The sequence below is a fragment of the Maniola hyperantus genome, chromosome 18 (genome assembly GCF_902806685.2).
Source record: "Maniola hyperantus chromosome 18, iAphHyp1.2, whole genome shotgun sequence".
Lineage (NCBI taxonomy): Eukaryota > Metazoa > Arthropoda > Insecta > Lepidoptera > Nymphalidae > Maniola > Maniola hyperantus.
Window position 1 is genome coordinate 11,375,501 of NC_048553.1, and position 22,172 is coordinate 11,397,672.

At 38.0% G+C, this 22,172-nt stretch overlaps 2 protein-coding genes across 5 annotated transcripts in view; one reads left to right on the top strand and one right to left on the bottom strand.

Moving 5' to 3' along the window:
- LOC117990869 (uncharacterized) overlaps positions 1-22,172 on the bottom strand; it is a 199,080-nt gene that overhangs the window by 160,550 nt on the left and 16,358 nt on the right. The gene's annotated exons all lie outside the window — the stretch shown is intronic.
- The window catches only part of LOC117990491 (neural cell adhesion molecule 1-like), a 165,024-nt gene continuing 158,353 nt past the window's right edge, over positions 15,502-22,172 (top strand). The window contains exon 1 of one of the 4 annotated variants that reach the window (XM_034977941.2): positions 15,502-15,855. The gene's annotated coding sequence lies outside the window, so the exon portion shown is untranslated. The remainder of the gene's footprint in view (positions 15,856-22,172) is intronic. The other 3 variants (XM_069504681.1, XM_069504682.1, XM_069504683.1) reach the window with 3 other exon arrangements.

Here is a 22,172-nt window from a genome sequence, read left to right on the forward strand (position 1 = left end):
GGGTATCCATATCTCCAGAAAACTCCCTTGACGGATCTTGGCAGACACGACAGACAGACAACAAAGTGATCCAATAAGGGTTCCTTGTTTCCTTTTGAGGTACGGAACCCTAAAAAATTTAAAGTGTTGGGTATTTCATGTATGATGGTACGAAACCTTTCGTGTATGATTTCGAGTCACACTTTACCAATTTTTTAGATATAGGACGGCAGGCTTCGTCCGTGGCTAATAGAACTTTTGCCCGATTAAAAGTTTATGGACCCCTTAAACAGATTTTGGGTTCTTTGAAAAGACTACGAGTACCAAGTATTGGCGAAACATATAAAAGGCACTTTACTAGACGCCGCCGTTTTGAAACCCGCTGGCGCAAATAATATTAGCATAGTTATAGAAGGCTGAGATGAGACCCCTATAAAGGTTCCTTAGGGACCGCGCCGGCTCTTAAGCCCGCTTTCTCGATAATGACTATCGATGATTTTGTGCCCCCAAACTCGAGACTGGCTACTATAATATTATGGGATAATTTTCCTTGTACAAATTGAGACTAAAAATACGTGCATATTATTTAGGAAAGAAATAGTCATAACTCATAAGCTTCATTCCGGTACCGATGGCTTGTAGAAACTGGAGATAGGTATCATCATCATCATGATCAACCCATCGCCGGCTCACTACAGAGGACGGGTCTCCTCTCATAGTGAGAAGAGTTTTGGCCATAGTCTACCACGCTGGCCATGTGCGGATTGGTGTAGCCTTCACACACCTTTGAGAACATTATGGAGAACTCTCAGGCATGCAGATTTCCTCACGATGTTTTCCTTCACGGTTAAAGCAAGTCATACTTTTAATTGCTTAAAACGCACATAGATCCGAAAAGTTATGGAGGCGCGTTTCCAAGGATTGAACCCCGGACCCCTAAATAAGAAACCGAAGTAACGAGTATGCTATCACCGCTTCCCGTTGCAAAATTGCTTTGCAAATTATTTCAATATTACAAAATCCAAAATGCAGAAACGCCTAATCAGTCAACTCGAAGTTATTAAAACCCAAAATGGATATTTTACGCTGAAGGTGAAATATTTACTTAAGAAATCAAAACAGGGGTCCTAAAGGGGGTACATGGAGAAATGTTTCCAGGTAAGGTCGTTGATGATATATGAAACCCAAGATTCCACTCTTGTTTGATAAACCTTAGATTAATTAGATCACGATTCACTTACTGACGATGCCCTGATATCTTTGTTAGTCCTAGCGACATCTTGTAGCGCCACATTACATCTATTACCTTTCTACGTTCTAAGAACAACATTAGAATGAACTAGCTTATACTCGCGACTTCGTCCGACACAAATTTCAAACCCCTATTTCACCCCTTAGGGGTTTTTGAATTTTCAACAATCCTTTCTTAGCTAATGCCTATGTCATAATATCTATATGCATGCCAAATTTCAGCCCGATCCGTCCAGTAGTTTGAGCTGTGATCAGTCAGTCAGACAGTCACCTTTTCCTTTTATATATTTAGACGACTAGAGTGAGGGAACTCTCGGTTTGATCCTGAATCGACGATATGTCAAATATTAGGCTATAGTGACGTGAAATCAAAGAATAGTAGGGCTACCTAGCGTCAGATGTAATAACATTTGACGCCTGCTGGTGACGTCGAAGCCTAGACGTTTTGTTAGAAATTCCCTAACTGTTGTGAACTGTGGCCATATTATAATGTGTACGACGTACATTGTGTAATAATAATAATAACTTTTGACCAACACTTGACGCAACTTAGACTAATTGTTTTTTAAACATATAAAAAAACAGCGGAACCTGCATATAATATGAAACGGGGTAAGTATATATTTGGTGGTATACAAAGATAATTACTTACCCCGTTGATTTAAAAATAAATGGTTGTGAAATAAAAATTGCAATTTTGTAAAATCCATTAGAAATGTGCATATCCTTGGGTTTTTTATATCAACGCAGTGGGTGGGAATATTTTTGATTAATAACCTTCCCCGTCGCATTACGAGTGATGAAATAAAGGATTGAGCGGCGTGATATTCAATTTCTTGTTTTGATTCAGGAAATGTTTCAGTATGAAATGCTCCGCAATAGAAAGCTTTGTGTTTTGCGTTAAGTTAAATTGTATTTTTTTACATGAATCATTTTGATGTATTTCATTCAGTGGATCGAACAATGATAAATTTAATCATAATAATCAGTTGACGCTAATTAATTAATTCAAATAATCAAAATTTAAATCAAAAACCGTTGACAAAGACGTCCGGCCTCCTTTTTAATCGGAAGGTCGTGGGTTCGATCTCGGGTAGGCCTCGGACGTGCGGTGGGGGACCTAGTGAGTGGGTCCCCGGTAGAGGGTGCGCCTTGGACGTGCGGTGGGGAACCTCGTGAGTGGGTCCCCGGTGGAGGCTCCGGCTCGGTGGACGTCGCTGGCTGGGCCGCGGTTGATTGCTTCGGTGTTCCTGTGACCCAGTCGCCAATCGATACGCAGGAGCGCCGCTGGGTTTTAGTGGATATTCCGTCTCTCGACCAGCGAGTCCCACATACCTTCCTTCCAATTGGTTGGCTGGCTTACAGAGGGAGGGGATGCGTAAACGCATTTTCCAGCGATCAAATAAAAAAAAGATACACTCCGCGCGGAGTTAGGTATCCATACTAATATTATAAATGCGAAAGTGTGTCTGTCTGTCTGTCTGCTAGCTTTTCACGGCCCCACCGTTCAACCGATTTTGATGAAATTTGGTACAGAGTTAGCTTATATCACGGGGAAGGACATAGGCTACTTTTTATCCCGGAAAGTTGAAGAGTTCCCATGGGGTTTCAAAAATCTAAATCCACGCGGACGAAGTCGCGGGCATCATCTAGTATGTTATAATTGATATGATATGTCTAGGTAAACATAGAAAGAAGTCATAGTAACAAGGCAATATAAGGATTTCTGTGGACCAAACCCCTTTCAGTCTAAGAGGAGACTCGTGCTCAGTAGTGAGCCGGCAATTTATTTAATACTAGATGATGCCCGCGACTTCATCCGCGTTTTTGAAAATCCCGTGAGAACTATTTAATTTTCCGGGATAAAAAGTAGCCTATGTCCTTCCTCGGGATGCAAGCTATCTCTGTACCAAATTTCGTCAAAATCGTTTGAACGGTTGAGCCGTGAAAAGCTAGCAGACAGACAGACAGACCGACAGACAGACACACTTTCGCATTTATAATATTAATAGTATGGAGTATGGATTTTTTTGTATTAAGTATGACAAATGAATATAGTTTTTTAATTAAGGAATAACTGAATCAAGGTACATGCCCAATTTACGTAGGTAACTGCGGTCAAGTTAATTCCAAAGTCACAAGAACAAAGGTAATGAGGTAAAGTTTACTTAACTCCGAAAACGGGATTAAAACAATTAAATGTTATTTATACAAACACTTTAATGAGGTCTTGAATACAAAGTGGCTGCTGACCTCAGGAGATTTGAATAACGCTTGTTGTTGGAGCAAGCTGTTTTAGACTACCCACTTGAAATTCTTGTTTTCTTGAATTAAAGTTAAAACAACTTTTACTCTACTACGGTTTTTTGTACATATCTTTAAAACATAGAAGTGAAGTTAAATATTAATCACGACGCGAATAGGCTTATTGAGAGTTTTTTTTTTTAAAAATTAAATTTTTTAAACATTAGTTTTGAAAATTCACGTTGTTTCTTAAACTCAAACGTATATTTTTTTACGCTCAAAGGTAAATCGGCAGCAATCTGCACTTGACCAGCCTGGTGGACTGTCGCCTAAGCCCGCCTAAGCGTGTCAATAGTGGGCCAGTGATGGATTGAGATAATGATGAAAAAAAATGGGGGAAAAATGTAGTTTCTTCGCTTTCTCTATCATAAAACATAGTTTACACGTCAGTACTCATTCTTATAGAATTGAAGATGTTCGCCATATCCATGTATTGGGACTTGGGAGTAACAAATGCAATAGCTCTTAAGGAAACACGCACTCGGCGTTATTGCCCCACTCTCCCCTTCCATCGGGTAAACGTCGCCCGTAGGAAATGATGAGAGTGGAGTGGTCCACGCGGGGTGGGCGCGGGCAATGTAACCCAGATGACACTGCGACGTTATATTCCAAGGCGACGAAAGGGTCTATTTTAGAGTTTGCTACTTTTAACTCAATTTCATGTAGTGAAATCATGATTTTTATTCACATGTGATTTCACAGGCGATTTTTCACGGAAAGTGTTTTTTTTTTAAATATAGATATAGCGAGCAAACGAGCAGGCGGGTCACCTGATGTGTACTGGGAAGTACAGTACCCGTAGTACAAGATTTTACGTCTCACCAAACCAAACCAAATTCGAGAGTCGAAATACTTCCGCGTTACAGTAAACTGGATCTTAAATGCCTTGTTTTAAAGCTCAAGTTTGTCTACACTTCTACAGCCAGCGCTCCAAGCGGAAACATTGCGAAATTAAAATCAGTGGCATTGAATATTTGACTTCAATTCAAGGCAGTAAAATGGACCTATCCATTTTACTGTAACGCGGAAGTATTTCGACTCTTGAATTTGGTTTCGTTTGGTGAGACGTAAAATCTTGTACTACGGGTACTGGTGACTTTGGGCAAGATAGCAAGTATTAATAGCTCAACGGGTAAAGGAGTGGACTGAAAACCGAAAGGTCGACGGTTCAAACCCCACCCGTTGCACTATAATTGTCGTACCTACTCCTAGCACAAGCTTGACGTTTGGTTGGAGAGGAAATGGAAAAATAACATATTCCTTGAAGAGAACAAAAAAATACAAAAAGGTGTTTGTGGTTTTTCAAATGGTCCATCTCTAGATTATTTCATTTATTGGAACTTATTAATGCTTAGGGAATTATCCTTTTGCTATTATTGCGAGAATTGTCTGTATTTTCATCTATTGGTTAGATTTTGTGTTTGGTTTAAGGAAAATGTTCTTCACGATTCATCTTAGTGAGTAAAAAATCTGGTTTTTGTGGGATTTTTATGAAAACCCTAGTTTCATCATCATCTAGCAACTAGCCGAAGCCTCCCAGCCGAACCAGAACAGAATTTTAGAAATTATAAAATTCCAAATCCCTGCCAGTAATCAAACCCGCGACCTCTCACTAATAACACCACAGTGCTTAACACTGCGTTTTGGTACTCAAAATATCAATTTAAAGAACTTTAATCTAAACGAATTAAAATAGTAACTGAAGACATTGCTAAAGGTAAGTGACCTTTAGACAGTAAAAATAATAATACTCCTCTTAGCTTCACACCTTTTCAAATAACATATTCTTTAACGTCTATTGTACAAATTTTAAATCCCAGACACAAAGTAAATATAAATAGGTACTATTTTAAACTTACTTTAATATTGAAGCGAAGGCACGGAATAAATAAAAGTACTTACTACATAAGTACTAGAAAGGTCACGCGGCTTAAAAGATAAAATAAATAGAAAGCTACTAAGTGAAATTGTCAGCATAAAGCTTGAAAGTAGGTACTGAAAATTTATCCTACAGAATATATTTTAATACTTATGAAATTAGCAAATTCATAATTATAGAAATAGAAAAAGAAACTTTGGAAAATAACGCTCCATTAATAAGTAATACCTATTGGCTATTACCCTACCATTTCTTTTTGGTTTCACACACATTCTCCATACAATTTTGGCTAGATGCTCCCGGCTGTACCAACGTGGTTATATTCACTTCTAGTTCGCAACCCAAGCGCGAGATCTCCCACCAAGCGGTTGCCAGCTGGACCAACGGTTGTGTCTTGAAACTTCTACATATAATGCAGATTGCAGAAAACTCAGTTAACGCGATTCAGATTTGCGTGTTCTGCTTTCATTTTCGAGGATGGTACCCGTGCTGCCATCTAGTGAGGGCGACGTGAGTAGTCAAGGTTTGGGTTCATATCTAGTGATTGCTGATCGATTTCTTAGTACGATTGAGAAGCGCCATCTGCTTGCAATTGTGGCGACCGCCATACCCGCACCAGGTTAGCGCGGGGGCTGTGCGGGTGTGCGGGGCGTTCCCTCCCCGATTGCTGTCTCAACCTGTCGCGTACTATAGTTCGCTGGCGATGGGTGGTTGATGCCCACCCACCAAAGTTGTTACTACAACTTGTGTAGTAAGTAGGTACTTGCTACAAGTTTAATCTACTTTGATGTGCTTTGCTTAAAATCTAACTCTTCCTTTATAATTGTTTCACAGAAGACGTTTTAACAAGGGATCTTCAATTATGGTCTATTGCACTGTGAAACAAAGCAACATGCAGTGTCGACACGCAGTATAGCAACCCATACAGTTACGCAACGACTGTATTGGTTCAAAGATCGGATCAAACCACGCAACAACTTGAATGCTTAGTATGTGTAAATATTTTGTGGTCTCAGGTAATTTAAATGTCCTCTGTAGACTACAACACTTAAGCATGTTAAGATACAACACGACTAGTGTCAAAAATAGTTTTGGCAGAGGGTTGTGTTAGAAATCGTGAAATCAATCATCCAATATAAAAATTTGTAATGAGTTAAATACTATGGCCATAATTAATAGAACGCATTAAATATGATATGAAGGAAACATTTGATTGAATGAAGAATATTGCAACCTAAACCTTATGTGATTCATTCAATCAAATGTTGTTGACAATACACATCCCTAAATTGCATATCTATTTAAAGTAACTTACTTATTAAGCTTGCTAATCGTTAAAATTACTAAAATTATTTATCAAAGTAGTATTACATATATTTGGTTGTTAACATAATAATGACTTTAATTAAGATACTTTGAAAACGATTCTTAAGGAATGAATGAAGGTAACTTCACGTCATTTCGATTAATATCATAGTTCATTCATGATAAACGATATAAAAAGCCGTGTGGCCTAATAGGCAAGTAGTTCTGTAATGAAAACCGACAAATAAACTTGTGAAATCGTCTTCGAGTTATTTTTCCTTCGTGGTCTCCTTACAGTTGAGTGTATTACGCACTATTCTAAGTGGGGTCGTAATTACTGGCATCAATAAACACTTCTGCAGTACTGTATGCTTCTTTAATCTTCTTTTCTGTGTGAATTGCTTGTAAAACCAAAACATTGACTGAAGTGTGAAAACAACGGTAGCGTTTTTTTTTTTATTCATGTACCAAAATTGTAATTACAAAGTAATAATAAATTAAGTTACATTGGAAATGCTTATCTCTAAACAGAGATTTCTTCCAGCTTCCCATTCAAGGTTGTGAGTAAGGCGTATCAAGAAGTGGAATAGGTCTACGGTACTAGAATCTAATAAACTACATAAATATCTTATAATAAATGCCCAAATCAACTTATATGCAATAATAATACTTATCATAAATAATTATATACATAATATATAAAAAATATAAATACATGTAATATATAAAATACTCTATAGTAATGATAGGTAATACTGTTTCACTCTGTATTTTTTTGTTTATATTCGTTGCCCAACTGTATGATGACTAAACTGTCATGTTAAGCCACAAGTTCTGAACATTGTAGAAAGATTCCTCATAGTAACAAAGGCTTGTAATAGTTAAACGTCGCTCAGCGCGGAGTAATAACTGGTGAAATTATTCAACGCTTACGAAACATTTATCAACATTACGATGATAGTGGTCGCAGGTCGACTGTATCGTTGCTAAACCGCGTTATTAAGCCGCCAGTTTCGAACGTTGTAAATCTTCTTCTAACCATCATGCCTTATAATAGCCAAACCTCGCAATAGTTAAACGTCGCGATCTAATAAATGATAAAAATACCAACATCAGGATGGCAGTAGCCTACTGTATAATTGCTAAGCTGTTTCCAACGTTGTACAAAGATGCCTCATATTAGCAAAGACTAGCTAGAGTTGAACGAACGCGGTCTCATAAGTGATATAACTTCCTTTACTTTAGATGACAGTAGTTGATCTTTGTTAGCCTACTGTATGATTGCTATACTGCGATGTTAAGCCACAAGTTTCCAACGTTGTACAAAGATGCCTCATATTAGCCAAGACAAGAACGAACGCGGTCTAATAAGTGATGAAACAGTTCGCCGCTCGCTACAAATTCAACTTGCTCCCAGCAATCGTGGTATACCTACTATAATATACTATAGTGCAAGACGAATTGAATTTCGCTAACTTAGATTTAACTTAGACGCGGTCATAGTCTAGTGTTCAAGACGCCGGCCTCCAATTCGAGCATATACATCGAACCTCCCTTTTTTATCCCGCAATGTATAGAGTGCAAAACTCGGGTCAGCGCCCCACCTACGACGTGGCAATGACTCCGAGTGACCTTCTTATGGAACGTTCGTTGACCTCTAGCGACAGTCAGATGTTTTATTTTCATGTAATCATGTAATATATCGTGAACTCTTACAAAATATAGGAAATTTTTATATATTTTTTCGTGTTTTTTTTTTTGTGGTACCATATCATCAGTACTTTCACCTGTCTTCGTTTTTTACCAGCGTTTTGGTTACACACTGTATGTGACTAAAACCGTACTTTTGACATGACAACACAGAGCCAATATGGCGAGTGCGTTCTCAACACCTACGTTCTATAGGTACGTAAGACTATTATATATATATATTATATATTATATATATATATTCCTGGTGGGAGGCTTCGGCCGTGGCTAGTTACCACCCTACCGGCAAAGCCGTGCCGCCAAGCGATTTAGCGTTCCGGTACGATGCCGTGTAGAAACCAAAGGGGTATGGGTTTAATAAAAACTGCCATACCCCTTCCAGGTTAGCCCGCTATCATCTTAGACTGCATCATCACTTACCATCAGGTGAGATTGCAGTCAAGGGCTAACTTGTATCTGAATAAAAAAAAAATATTATATATATTCTGTGACGTAAGTATCTAGATCTACTCAGCTGTCATCATCATCATCATCATCATGAACCGATAGACGTCCACTGCTGAACATAGGTCTCTTGTAGGGACTTCCACACGCCACGGTCTTGCGACCTGAATCCAGCGGCTACATGCGACTCGTCTGATGTCGTCCGTCCTCCTGCTCGTAATAATAATAATAAAAAATATATTTATTTAAGAAAAGATATTTACAGGTTACACAAATTCAGGTATAATCATAAACTCGAAGCTTGAGTTTTTCCGTATACCGAAGCCGTTAACATTAGGTATCTACACGTCACACATATCTTATTTAAAGCTAAATAACAATACTTATAAACTAACAACATTGAACCAAATGTACGATATTTTAAAACTTATATTTAGTAGGTAATAACGCAATTATTAAAATTATAAATGAATGTAGTGGGAGGTCTTACTCTGGTGTACTATTAAGGAAATAACGGAAACCTCTTAGCAGTATATTTCATTTCGCACAGTCCTAAGAAACCACGTAAAATATGAGCGTGGTGCACTCCAACAATTTTATAGCTTCAATTTACGTTGCACCTTCTGTTACATAGTGCTTTATTTCATGTCCTTGGCGGACATTTGTACTGTTTTACTGCTTTACTTTGAGGTGATAGCCCAGTGGTTAGAACTAGCAGCAGCTGATGGCCGCGACTTTTTTTTAACTTTTTTTCAATCAAATAATAATACATTTAATCCGCTTCACATCCTGAATCTCGCTTGAGTTTATGTGTACCTACTTCATCCGCGTGGATTTTGGTTTTTGAAAATCCCGTGGGTACTCTTCGATTTTCCGAGTAGAAAGAAAGAGAAGAGAAAACGTTTATTCTTTGAAAGTTGTGCCACACATCACCAGTTGTATCTAGCTAAGGGTTTAGTTATTCCGGCGCCTCTAACACTAATTGAGCATTGAAGCCAAAAGGCTTCAAGCAGAAAAAGCGCCGGAATAAACTACGGAACCAAGGAATAAACGTTTTTTCTTTCTTTCTATATTATATTTATTACTAGCTGATGCCCGCGACTTCGTCCGCGTGGAATTACGTTTTTTAAAAATCCCGTAGGAACTCTTTGATTTTCCGGGATAAAAAGTAGCCTATATCACTCTCCAGGTCTTTATCTATACCCATGCAAAAAACACGTCAACCCGTTGCACCGTTGCGACGTGATTGAAAGACAAACCAACAAACAAAGACACTTTCGCATCGGTAGGTACCCTTATTATAAATGCGAAAGTGTGTTTGTTTGTTTCGCAACGGTGCAACGGATTGACGTGATTTTTTGCATGGGTATAGATAAAGACCTGGAGAGAGACATAGGCTACTTTTTATCCCGGAATATCAAAGAGTTCCCACGGGATTTTCAAAAACCGAAATAGACGCGGGCGAAGTCGCTGGTATCAGGAAGTGTATACTATAAAAATAAAGCAAAATTCTAAAACAATTTAGATAGTCTAATGACTCTCTGAGGCTTGTCGCTTGGCCTATGTTAACAGTTGTCGGATCAGATGAGGCGATAGGGCACGGCCGCGCGATACAGCCTTGATTAATTGTGTGTACTGTGCCTAATTTTGATTACACTTTATGATGGTAAGCTGCTTAGGGCTGCTTTCTCACCGGCGATGTAGAAAGATGGAAATACTACCCATATTATAAATGCGAAATTGTGTTTGTTTGTTGGTTTGTTGGTTTGTCCTTCAATCACGTCGCAACGGTGCACCGTTGCGACGTGATTTTTGCATGGGTATAGATAAAGACCTTAGAATCCACAGGTGAAGCCATTTCATATGATACCCCACTTGATATAGTTATCTTACTACGAAAATTGAAAGTAGGTACTAATTATTAGTTCATGACCACAATTTAATTTTTTTTGTGTGATGTAACAACAAATTAACGGTTTTCAGATTTTTCCCTTAATACCAGCTATAAGACCCACCTACCTACCAAATTTCATGATTCTAGGTCACCGGGAAGTACCCTGTAGGTTTCTTGACAGACCGACAGACAGACAACAAAGTGATCCTATAAGGGTTCCGTTTTTCCTTTTGAGGTACGGAATCCTAAAAATTAAATTGTAGTCTTGAATTAATTTCCAAACACGAAATCGTTTGTTAACAAGCAACCTACGAATAAATTATGTTACCTACCAGCAAATCGAACGGCTAAGCTAACGAATTTGCTCTTCATTTAGCAATGAGACACACAGGCTCGATTGCGATTAAATGAATTAATTCGAATTTAAACTTGAAAGATTTTGCATAAACGTTTATAAAAGGGAAAAGAGATGTTATTTGACTTTACAGAATTATAGAAATAGGGTATAGAAATTAGTCAGGTATAATATCCCGTTGCGATGATAACCTAGTGAAGCTAGATAAGCCTAGTGGTTAAGACGTCCTAGTCGGAGGTCGGGGGTTCGATCCCGGGCACCTCTATTTTCGGAGTGTGCGTTTTAAGTAATTAAATATCACTTGTTTTAACATCGTGAGGAAACCTGCATGCCTGAGATTTCTCCATAATGTTCTCAAAGGTGTGTGAAGTCCGCACATAGCCAGCGTGGTAGACTATGGCCTAACCCCTTCTCACTCTTAGAGGAGATCCGTGCTTTGTAGTGAGTCAGCGATGAGTTGATCATGATGATGATGAATATCCATTTCACAGTGTGCGACAGGTCGAGATGGCAATCGGGGAGGGAACGCCTCGCACATCCGCACAGCCCCTGCGGTAACCCGGTGCGGGTGAACGCTGCGGGTGTGTGAGGCGTCCCACACCTCATATCACGACCTGTCGTGTACTATACCTACTAGCGGCAAGATAATGTAGGTACTTCGTAATTAGCTATACAAATTTCTCCTTTTCCTCCAAAATTTAGATTAGGTATGGCGGTATCCTTCTTAGTTCAAACGCATAGTACGTTTCCACCTTAGATAACCAACACCACGAGGTACTAACACGATTTCATGTTAGACATCATGCGTCGATAAAATAGTCATAAATCTTTATTAACACTAAAATGCCGCCCCGATCAAATCGAAGCTTTATGTCCAGATATGTATCGGACGTTAGCTCACGACCGCTATGGGAAGCTTTCAAACTATTTCCTTTTCAAAAGGCCAGCGCAGACCGCGAGAGGCGAGGCGAGTGCAGTTTAGGCAAGGCGAGTGACAGCGAGTAGAAGCGCACCTCTGCGAACCATGCACCGAACTTGTGGACACTTGAGCGCACATAGATAGAAAACTTTATTGCACACATCAAAACAAGGATAAAAAAAACACTAAAAACCTATAAACTAAAGCAATTGTACGCAAAGGTGATCTTATTGCTTAAATCAATCTCCACCAGGGCAACCTTTGGTGAGAGGAGAGACTAGGACTAGGAGAGTGTCGGATACACAACACAGTCATATTCTTATTTAGACTTATTTGCATTAGAACAATCATTGTATGATATGTTGATGTAGAAATTATCATGACCAACCCATCGCCCAGCTCACTACTGAGCACCGGTACAGCGCTGGTCTGCAGTGAAACAACAAATTTCGCACGAGTGCAAAAAAAAGAATAGAACAAAGATATTTCAACATTATATCAAAGTAAATAAGCTTAGTTTAAGTTGCTAACAAAATAGTACAGTACGCGGCCGAAAGTAATGTACATCGACCTTTAGAAGGAGATAGCAAATTTGTAGAGCACTATCTCTATCGTTGAGACCGACAAAACGTCATATATTATGTATGAGTGACAGAGACAACGCTACAAACAAGTCAAGACAAGTCTACAAAGCCGAAATGTCTCTACTTTCGGCCGGGTATAACTGTATATAGCTGCGCCTCGCCGCCACTCCACTCAGTCAGTGGGCCTTGCGCCCGAAAGTGTTTAAAAAGGATTAATTATTCCGTTAGCAAGTGTTTAAAAACCGTTTACATTTCCTGTCAGCGTTACAAAGCGGTTGACAACTTAAAAAATGAGCGTAATTTGCTTTTATTTTGCTAAATTGGTACTAAAAGTGTCATGGTCGGAACTAGGCGAGTGTTTCTGTTTCATTGTAACGAGGGAAAACAAAAATAATTGAAGTCTATTAGCTCAAACTCAACTGAAAACAACTGAAAATCCATACTATTATTATAAATGCGAAAGTGTGTCCGTCTGTCTGTCTGTCTGCTAGCCTTTCACAGCCCATCCGTTAAACCGATTTTGACGAAACTTGGTACAGCGATAGCTTGCATCCCGGGGAAGGACATCGGCTTTTTATCCCGGAAAATCAAAGAGTTCCCAAGGGATTTTTAAAAACCTAAATCCACGCGGACGACGGGCATCCTCTAGTTATAAAATATGCGAAAGTGTTTCTTTGTTGGTTTCTTGGTTTGTCCTTCAATCAGGCCGCAACGGAGCAACGTATTGACGTGATTTTGTGCATGGGTATAGTCATAGCGCAGGACCGAGATAAATGGACATCTTTGGAGGAGGCCTTTACCCAACCTGTGGTCCTTACATGAATAATAATAAAAATCCTAACAATACTAACAACTAAATTATAAGTTCAACTAACCAACTAACAAAACATAGATAATTTAAACTATTGTAAAATGTAAGGAATAAAAGGCTTCTTTATTTTATTTATTTTATTTATTTATAGTCAAAGACCTGGAGAGTGACATATAGGCTACTTTTTATCTCGGAAAATCAAAGAGTTCCACGGGGTTTTTGAAAACCTAAATCCACGCGTACACAGTCGCGGGCATCAGCTAGTATTGCTATAATCTTAATCGTTGTAATTAGCTAAATTAAAACTATTCCTATAGTCCTCATAGCCTAGTAGTTCTAGACTCCGGCGTCCTATTAGGGGGTCTATAGGATTTGATCCCGGGGGGCACCTCTAACTTCCGGTAGTTATGTACGTATTAAACAATTAATTCTTATCAAAATTCTATAATGAAGGAAAACATCGTGATGAAATCTACGGGCCTGAGAGTTCTCCATAATGTTTTCAAAGGTGTGTGAAGTCTGCCAATCTGCACTGTCTTGGCCAGCGTGGTGGCCATTGGCCTAAGCCCTTCTCATTCTGTGAGGAGACCCTTGCTCAGTAGGGCACTGACAATGAGTTACTATTTTGTCTAGTTAGGGTTTTGGAATTGTATAAATTTTGTGAAAATAGATTAAAATTATTTAAAAAAAGCTGTATTTAGTAAAAGGTACACGCCTAACGCGCTCAAGAAGTCTGTTAAAGCATAACTCAAAACCCCTTTCATAGTGGGTTAAAAAATTTGAATACAAAGTCTAGGATACAAAAGCTCGATTTGCGGAAGCTTTCAACTATTTTCACCTTCCAAAGTGTTTCAAAAGGATTAATTATTTTGCTAGCATGTCGTTTAAAACCCGTTTAACTTTACCTGTCAATTATAGTACTATTTGCATGGACGACCCCTACATAATTATCATCATCATCATTAACAACCGATCGACGGCCACTGCTGGACACTAGCTGGTCTCCTGTAGGGCTCCCTGCGACTAGTTTGATGTCGTCCGTCCACCTAGTGGGGGGTCTTCCAACAACACTGCGTCTTCCGGTGCGAGGTGGCCATTCGAGCACCTTGGGACCCCAACGTCCATCGGTTTTACGAATTATGTGCCCTGCCCATTGCCACTTCAGCTACATAAAAATGAAGACGTTTATGTAAGTATGTTTATGTCACTTTTAAGGGTTCCGTGTCTATAGATAAAAAAAGTTGGCCACTTGGCAGACTACACACACTTTTTTTATAGAAAAAGAATATTAGCCAAGTTTATAGTGCTGACTAATTTTCCCACTTTTCCTCTTCAATTAAGCGTAGGTAAAGCTTGTGCTAGGAGTACGTACGACAATAGTGCAACGGGTGGGGTTGAACCGGTGAGCTTTCGGTTTTCAGTCCGCTCCTTTACCGTTGAGCTATCGAGGCTCTTGATAACATTGTGGAGAACTCTCAGGCATGCAGGTTTCCTCACGATGTTTTCCTCCACCGTTAAAGCAAGTCATATTTAAATACTTAAAACGCACATAACTCCGAAAATTTTGACGTGCGTGTTTAATCATCGTAAAAACCGAAAGATACATCAAAGGCGAGATATCCCTAAAATACTAAGAAAAATAATTTCCTTACAAAAGGAATCACACAAAAAACAAGCAGATACACTCAAGTGTACCAGAATGTGTATAATAAGCGAATATTAAGAGTGAAACGAGCTCCTTTCATTGGGAAAACATCGAAAATAATTTCCCGGTACATAAAAGCCGCCTTTACATTATCTTCAGATATTCAGTATCTTAATACCTATTCAGAGAAAGAAAAAAATGCTAAATGCTTCGACGTGCCTCTGTTAAGGATTTCCATTTCACATATTAAAATACTTTTCAATAAGAAATGTGCTCGCTCGTGAAATATGAAATTTTTCCTTACAATCGAACCGGGATGAGTTGCCGAGCTTTGCCGACGCCACCCGAAATCCTCACCTTTGAAAAACAACCGTCTGTACTCCGTCCCCGTCCAATGCCGAATCAGTGTTCGTTCGAATTCCGACGCGTGCGGACGTGTCGAGTTGCGGAATTTACACGATCTCGGGCCCTTGACAAAATCGAAACGTCTATTATAATTGAATGTGGTTTGATAAACTCATTACGCGCCAATGATCAAAGCTGGAATTTCGTTGAATGTAAAACATAATTTTATATTTTCTCAATGAGATATCGCTCGCTTTCATATTGTGACGGATGATGAAACGGTGCCTATTTTAACGGTTTCGAAATTTGATTGAAATATCGGAACTGCTCTATATTGTTATATGATTTAGAATCGTGTGTTCTATTGTTATGTGATTAAGTATCGAATAGCGGTTGTTATGCTTGTGGGATGTAGTAAGTAAGATATAAGGTGTGTTGTGACTTGTGTCTAGTTATATTATGTTTTGTTTTATTACTTTTTTCGTAGGTCATGGACCGAACTAAATTAAGGGTGAAATTAGACGGTTCATAATTTCGTCTCGTTTCAAAGAAGAATTTCTAAAGCATTTTAATATTTTTAAACATAGCTATTTATCATTCATCAACATTCACTAAAAATTAATCATTTTTAATCAAGCGTCTAGTTAACCCTTAATCACCTTTATTAGTTCGTATGGCATCCGTGAAACATTTATTTATCAAATAAATTTATTTTTCCTTTTTAGTTTTTATTAAATTTAACCCCTTCCTTTTGTTTTAATAAATAGGTTTTATTTAGTTAAAATTCGGGGCTTTTCTGTACTCTAGTTACTTTAAAGCCGAGTTAAGAACACCGCAGGCTAGACCGCACCGCTTCAAATTACTAAAAGCCGACTGCAACCATTTATTTTATGCAACCTATTTTCATTTTCCGGGCATTTTTAAAAATTATTATTGTAGTTAGTTTTAACGACCTTCCAAGCGCAGTGGTGAGCGGTGTGGTCTTATAAATGGAAGGCTCCGAGTTCGATTCCAGGGGCAATTTGGGAATTTTTAATTTCTCAATTTTCTCTTGTCTGGTCTGGTGGGAGGCTACGGCCAAGGCTAGTTCACCTGGTGCTAAGTGATGATGCAGTCTAAGATGGAAGCGGACTAACCTGGAAGGGGTATGGCCGTTTTTATTAAACCCTTGCCCCTTTGGTTTCTACACGGCATCGTACCGGAACGCTAAATCGCTTGGCAGCACGGCTTTGCCGGTAGGGTAGTAACTAGCCACGGCCGAAACCTCCCACCAGACCAGACCAGAAATTTAGAAATTTTCCAACCCCTGACAGGAATCGAACCTGGGACTTTTTTTTAATTATAGCCTAGCGCTTGTATGCAATCAGACCTGGTGGCAAGCCACTGCGCCAGGGAGGCCGTCAGGAGGTTTTACTTAAATATAAGCAGTGTAACTTAAACATAGGTATGTACCTACTTCATTATTTTCACCATGCGAATATTCTTTAGTAAAAAAAAAATGAAAAAAGCTTAGTTGCGACATTAAAAAACTGGGTTATAAAAATTACTTTGCATGGTCGTGACAAATCCAGGGCATGGATGTTACCTACTACCTAGATCCAGGTTACGCAGATGGTTTATTTTCTTCACATTTTGTTAGTCTTAGTAGAAAATATGGATCTTATGTTTATTTTAGAAAGACCACCACTGTATCTAATTTATGGACACTGAAATTAAAAAGCTTTAGTCATTTTTAGGGTTCCGTACCTCAAAAGGAAAAACGGAACCCTTATAGGATCACTTTGTTGTCTGTCTGCCTGTCTGTCGGTCTGTCAAGAAACCTACAGGGTACTTCCCGTTGATCTAGAATCATGAAATTTGGTAGATAGGTAGGTAGGTCTTGTAGCTGGCATTAGGGTAAAAATCTGAAAACTGTGAATTTGTGGCTACATCGCCCAAAAAAAATTAAATTGTGGTCATAAACTAATAATTAGTATTTTCAATTTTTGAAGTAAGATAATATATCAAGTGGGGTCGGATAGGAGGGGATAATATATCATATGAAAGGGCTGCACTTGTGTATTCTAAAACAGATTTTTATTTATTTTTATGCATCATAGTTTTTGAATTATCGTGCAAAATGTCGAAAAATACGACTCTAGTACGGAACCCTCGTTGCGCGAGCCTGACTTGCACTTGGCCAGTTTTTTTTAATTTAATGTTGTTTTTCTTTTACTTTGAATCAGTACCCTTATCAGTACATCAGTTATATTAATTATGCGAAAGTGTGTTTGTCTGTTGGTTTATTGGCTTTTTTCCTTCAATATTTTCGCAACGGAATAATGGATCGATGAGATTTTTTGCATAGATAACTAGGTTAAGACCTGGAGAACGACATAGGCTACTTTTTATCACGGAAAATGAAAGAATTCCCGCGAGTTTTTAAAAACCTAAATCCACGCGGATGAAGTCTCGGGCATCAGCTAGTATTGTAATAAATGTTTTGAAACCTGGAATCATTTACATTGCTAGAAAGATTCTAAGCATAATTATAATACCTAAGTGAATTTTTCACTAATTGATAATTATAATCACTAAGAGCGTCTTATAAGTTTAAGAGGCCAAGAATAGACTTACATTTAAAATCCCATTTACACATTACGAGTCGACGTGACGTTAAGTCGTTAAGGAAGTCGTAGAATTTATCAGTTTTCTTGGCAATTAATAAAATTACCAACCTTTGGCATATAGAGTTTTGTAGAGAACCTGGTAATTTACAAAATGAAGTCTTTTTTTCTTTTTTTTTTCTTTCTTTCTTTCTTTATTTAACTTGGAAAGGTTTTTACTTATATGTTTTTTCTAAACCTTGATTTTTGATGATGACATTCATTGTGAATTATCAAATAAATTGTCTCCCATAGTTGACATTTTATTAGTACAGTTAATAAAAAAACGTAAACCTTCATAAAACATTATAGAATCGTAAATTGTATCAAAATTAATTCGATATTAAAAGCGCCTATTCGTAATCGAATGACTTTATAAAGACGACATAAAGAGGCTGGCGGGAAATGGCTGGCTGAGCAAGGCTGAAAACTGGGTGGGTGGCGCTCATTTGGGAATGTCTATGTCCAACAGTGGACCAAGAGTGTCCACAGACTGATGATTAATATGTTAGTGATATTGAGTAAGATTGTGTTGGTGGTTGAGGTCGTGACGATAAATTGTCCCATCTAAAAAGCTTTTAGCGTTATACACTTACCTACTTCGTCATTATTATGTACAGAAATATTGCCTTCGCTATAGGTAAGGAAAATATGAAATTAATTTACATTTTTATGACTATGAAGTAGCCTAATTTATACCTAAATGTGGAAGAAATTTCACAGTTGCTAAGTACCGTGGCGTGTTTCGTAAGAGATCTGAAAGTGGTTTTTTGGCTTCCATGCATGTTTCCATAGTTTTGTATTCCGTACTTCATTAGTTGAAGTATTTTTTCTTAAGTTAGGAAAATGTTTAGTTTCTTAAGAAACTTCTTTTCTAGCTTTGAGTCGTTCAAAACCAAAATCCTTTCAAAAACAAGCTCACAACGGTCAAAGTAAATGACAAATTCACGGTTTTCGGAATTTTTTGCCTTACTTTTGCTATAAGACCTACCTACCTGCCAAATTTTATGATTCTAGGTGTACGGGAAGTACCCTAAGGTTTACTTGACAGACACGACAAACAGACAGACAACAAAGTGATCCTATCAGCGTTCCTTTTTATCTTTTGAGGTACGGAACCCTAAAAAGATAACTACCTACTTACAAGACTTATTAGAGGACTTAAGTCCACTTTCATCAGCACGCTTCGTACGAGATTTTATGTCTCACCAGCGTTGATAGTATTCGAGTGTCGAAACACTTCTGCGTTATGGTAAACTGGATCTTAACTACCTTGTTTTAAAGCTCAAGTTTGTCTACACATCAACAGTCAGCGCTCCAAGCGGAAACGTTGCGAGATTAAAATCAGTGGCATTGAATTTTTGACTTTATTTCAAGGCTTTTAGGTTTATTTTACTTTGACATTATTGTGTTTCGACTCTCGAATTCGAGCAACTTTGGTGAGACGTAAAATCTTACACTAAACGTGCAGTTGAGCTTGTAGTTAAGCGCTAATTATTTGCCATAAAAAAAAGATAGAATCGGAGTAAAAACGTACACCAAAACTCCGAACAAGTTTTTCCTTTTAGACATTTTATAGCATTTTACTTATTATTTTGGCCCATCCTTTACTGTGAACTTTCCCAAAAATACTGATCTATTAGGTACATACAGATTTACCAACATAAATTGAATTCGCCAGTCGGTCGATCGATAGGCCACCCTAAGGGTACGGTCTCACTAGGCGTATAGATTCCTCTGGATGGTCTGTGCACACTGGAGGACGGGACGGCAAAAGATTTAGCAATCGAATCCAATATTTTATCCAATCGAATCAGTAACCCTTATTATAAATGCGAAAGTGTGTTTATTTGTTGGTTGATTGGTTTGTTTGTTTGTCCTTCAATTTACGTCGCAACGGTGCAACGGATTGACGTGATTTTTGGCATGAATATAGATAAAGACCTGGATAGTGACATAGGCTACTTTTTATCCCGGAAAATCAAAGAGTTCCTACGGGATTTTTAAAAACCTAATTCCACGCGGATGAAGTCGCAGGTATCAGCTAGTAAGGTAATTTCAATGTTCGGTGCTCCAACTGCGCTGCAATGCTCCGAGGTCAATCACCGAACAATTTTAAAATCCTTTCGTGCGTTTCATCACTGCTTTCGTTTGTTTGTCATTTAGGTCCACAACCATCACAAATTTAGCAAATTATCGCTTCGCTTCATAAATTGTAGGCCTTCCAATGAAACGGTCCAGTCAAACCGTCAACCGCAGTCTAAACGCTTAGTCAGACCACGCTCTTAACTTGGAATAGATTGCGCGTCGCCACTACAAACAGTATTTTATTTTCCCTCTGTGGGGTCTAGGAGGAAAAGTTCTCAAATTAGACACCCGAAAGTTTCAAATAGGTTTTTTTACCTCAATTTTTTATAGTTTGTAACCATAATATTACTTTGTTTGTTTTCTCATTTCTGTATATATAGGTAAAAATAAGATTATCATATTAATTAATATTATAGGTAGTGTAAAGATCTACGTTATAATATCTAAATCTGAATATATAAAAGGAAAAGGTGACTGACTGACTGACTGACTGACTGACTGATCTATCAACGCACAGCTCAAACTACTGGACGGATCGGGCTGAAATTTGGCATGCAGATAGCTATTATGACGTAGGCATCCGCTAAGAAAGGATTTTTGAAAATTCAACTCCTAAGGGGGTGAAAAAGGGGTTTGAAATTTGTGTAGTCCACGCGGACGAAGTCGCGAGCATAAGCTAGTAAATACATAAAAGGAAAAGGGGGACAGACTGATCTATCAACGCACAGCTCAAACTACTGGACGGATCGGGCAGAAATTTTGCATGCAGAAAGCTATTATGACGTAGACATCCGCTAAGAAAGAATATTTGAAAATTCAACCCCTAAGGGGGTGAAATAGGGTTTTGAAATTTAAGTAGTCCACGCGGACGAAGTATCGGACATAAGCTGGTATTATATAAAACTTAACTACTCAAAATCTCAAGTTTTGAGACCCAACATATTGAGCTTGTTCAGTCAGTCAGTTTTTTGTATTCGCATACAATTTGTATAGATAATAGAGCTAGCATTGTTTACTAAACTTTATCAGAACAAACGGCTTTTGAATGCAACAGCACACGCCATATCGTATGAATAGAAATCCGTGTTGTTCGCATAGCTAGATTTCAATATATCACGTAGAAATTTGACAGACATGCCTGGACGGGTATATATGCCATTCAAAAAACTGTATGATGGATATTAGATAGTGAGCGTTTTGTTGTCGAGCTTATATCGAAAATGTAAAAGTGATAGCAATATATTTCGATATTGTTTGTAATTCCCATGCGAGAAATTTATTTTTGATAGAGGTGCCTATTGTTTTTTGTTTTGAAATTGTATTGAGTTATCGGCAGTACCTAATTGGATTACTAACTAAAGTCGTAAAAATTGTTTTGTAAATTTTATCGGTTTTTTTTTGTTAATGTTCATTCACACGTGCCACAAATTGCAGTCATGTTCAACAGCTGTCACGAATGTGGGGCAATACTGACCACAGCGCAAGCGCTCGCGACGCTTACACGCAAGCAGTCAACAACATTGCAGTTCGCACTACTGTTCCGTTATTAGTAACCTGCAAAAACTTGGTGGCTTTCGGTGTTTAATTAAATGTTGTCTTTTAAAATTACAATAACTTTAAGATATTGCTTTAACAATAAAATAAAAATACTTTATTAGAAAATATACATAAATTATATCGCCCCATCAATATTATAATAATTTAGTAGTAGGTTTATAGATATAGAAAAGTATATTGTATTATATATTTTGAATATGGAATAAACATAGGTATGTTTATAATCTTTAATTTTAAATGTTTGTTCTTTATACGTTACAATAATAATGATGAGGAATGAAGATGGTCACGCAAGGTCGTTTTATGACCCAAAGTCAAAATCTTAAAATTTCAAAATAAGCTTCTGAAAAGATGCAATTAAATACCTTGTATTTCTATTTACTCCCTTAGGGGTTGCATTTTCAAAAATCCTTTCTTAGCGGATGCTTACATCATAATAGCTAGCTGTATGCTAAAT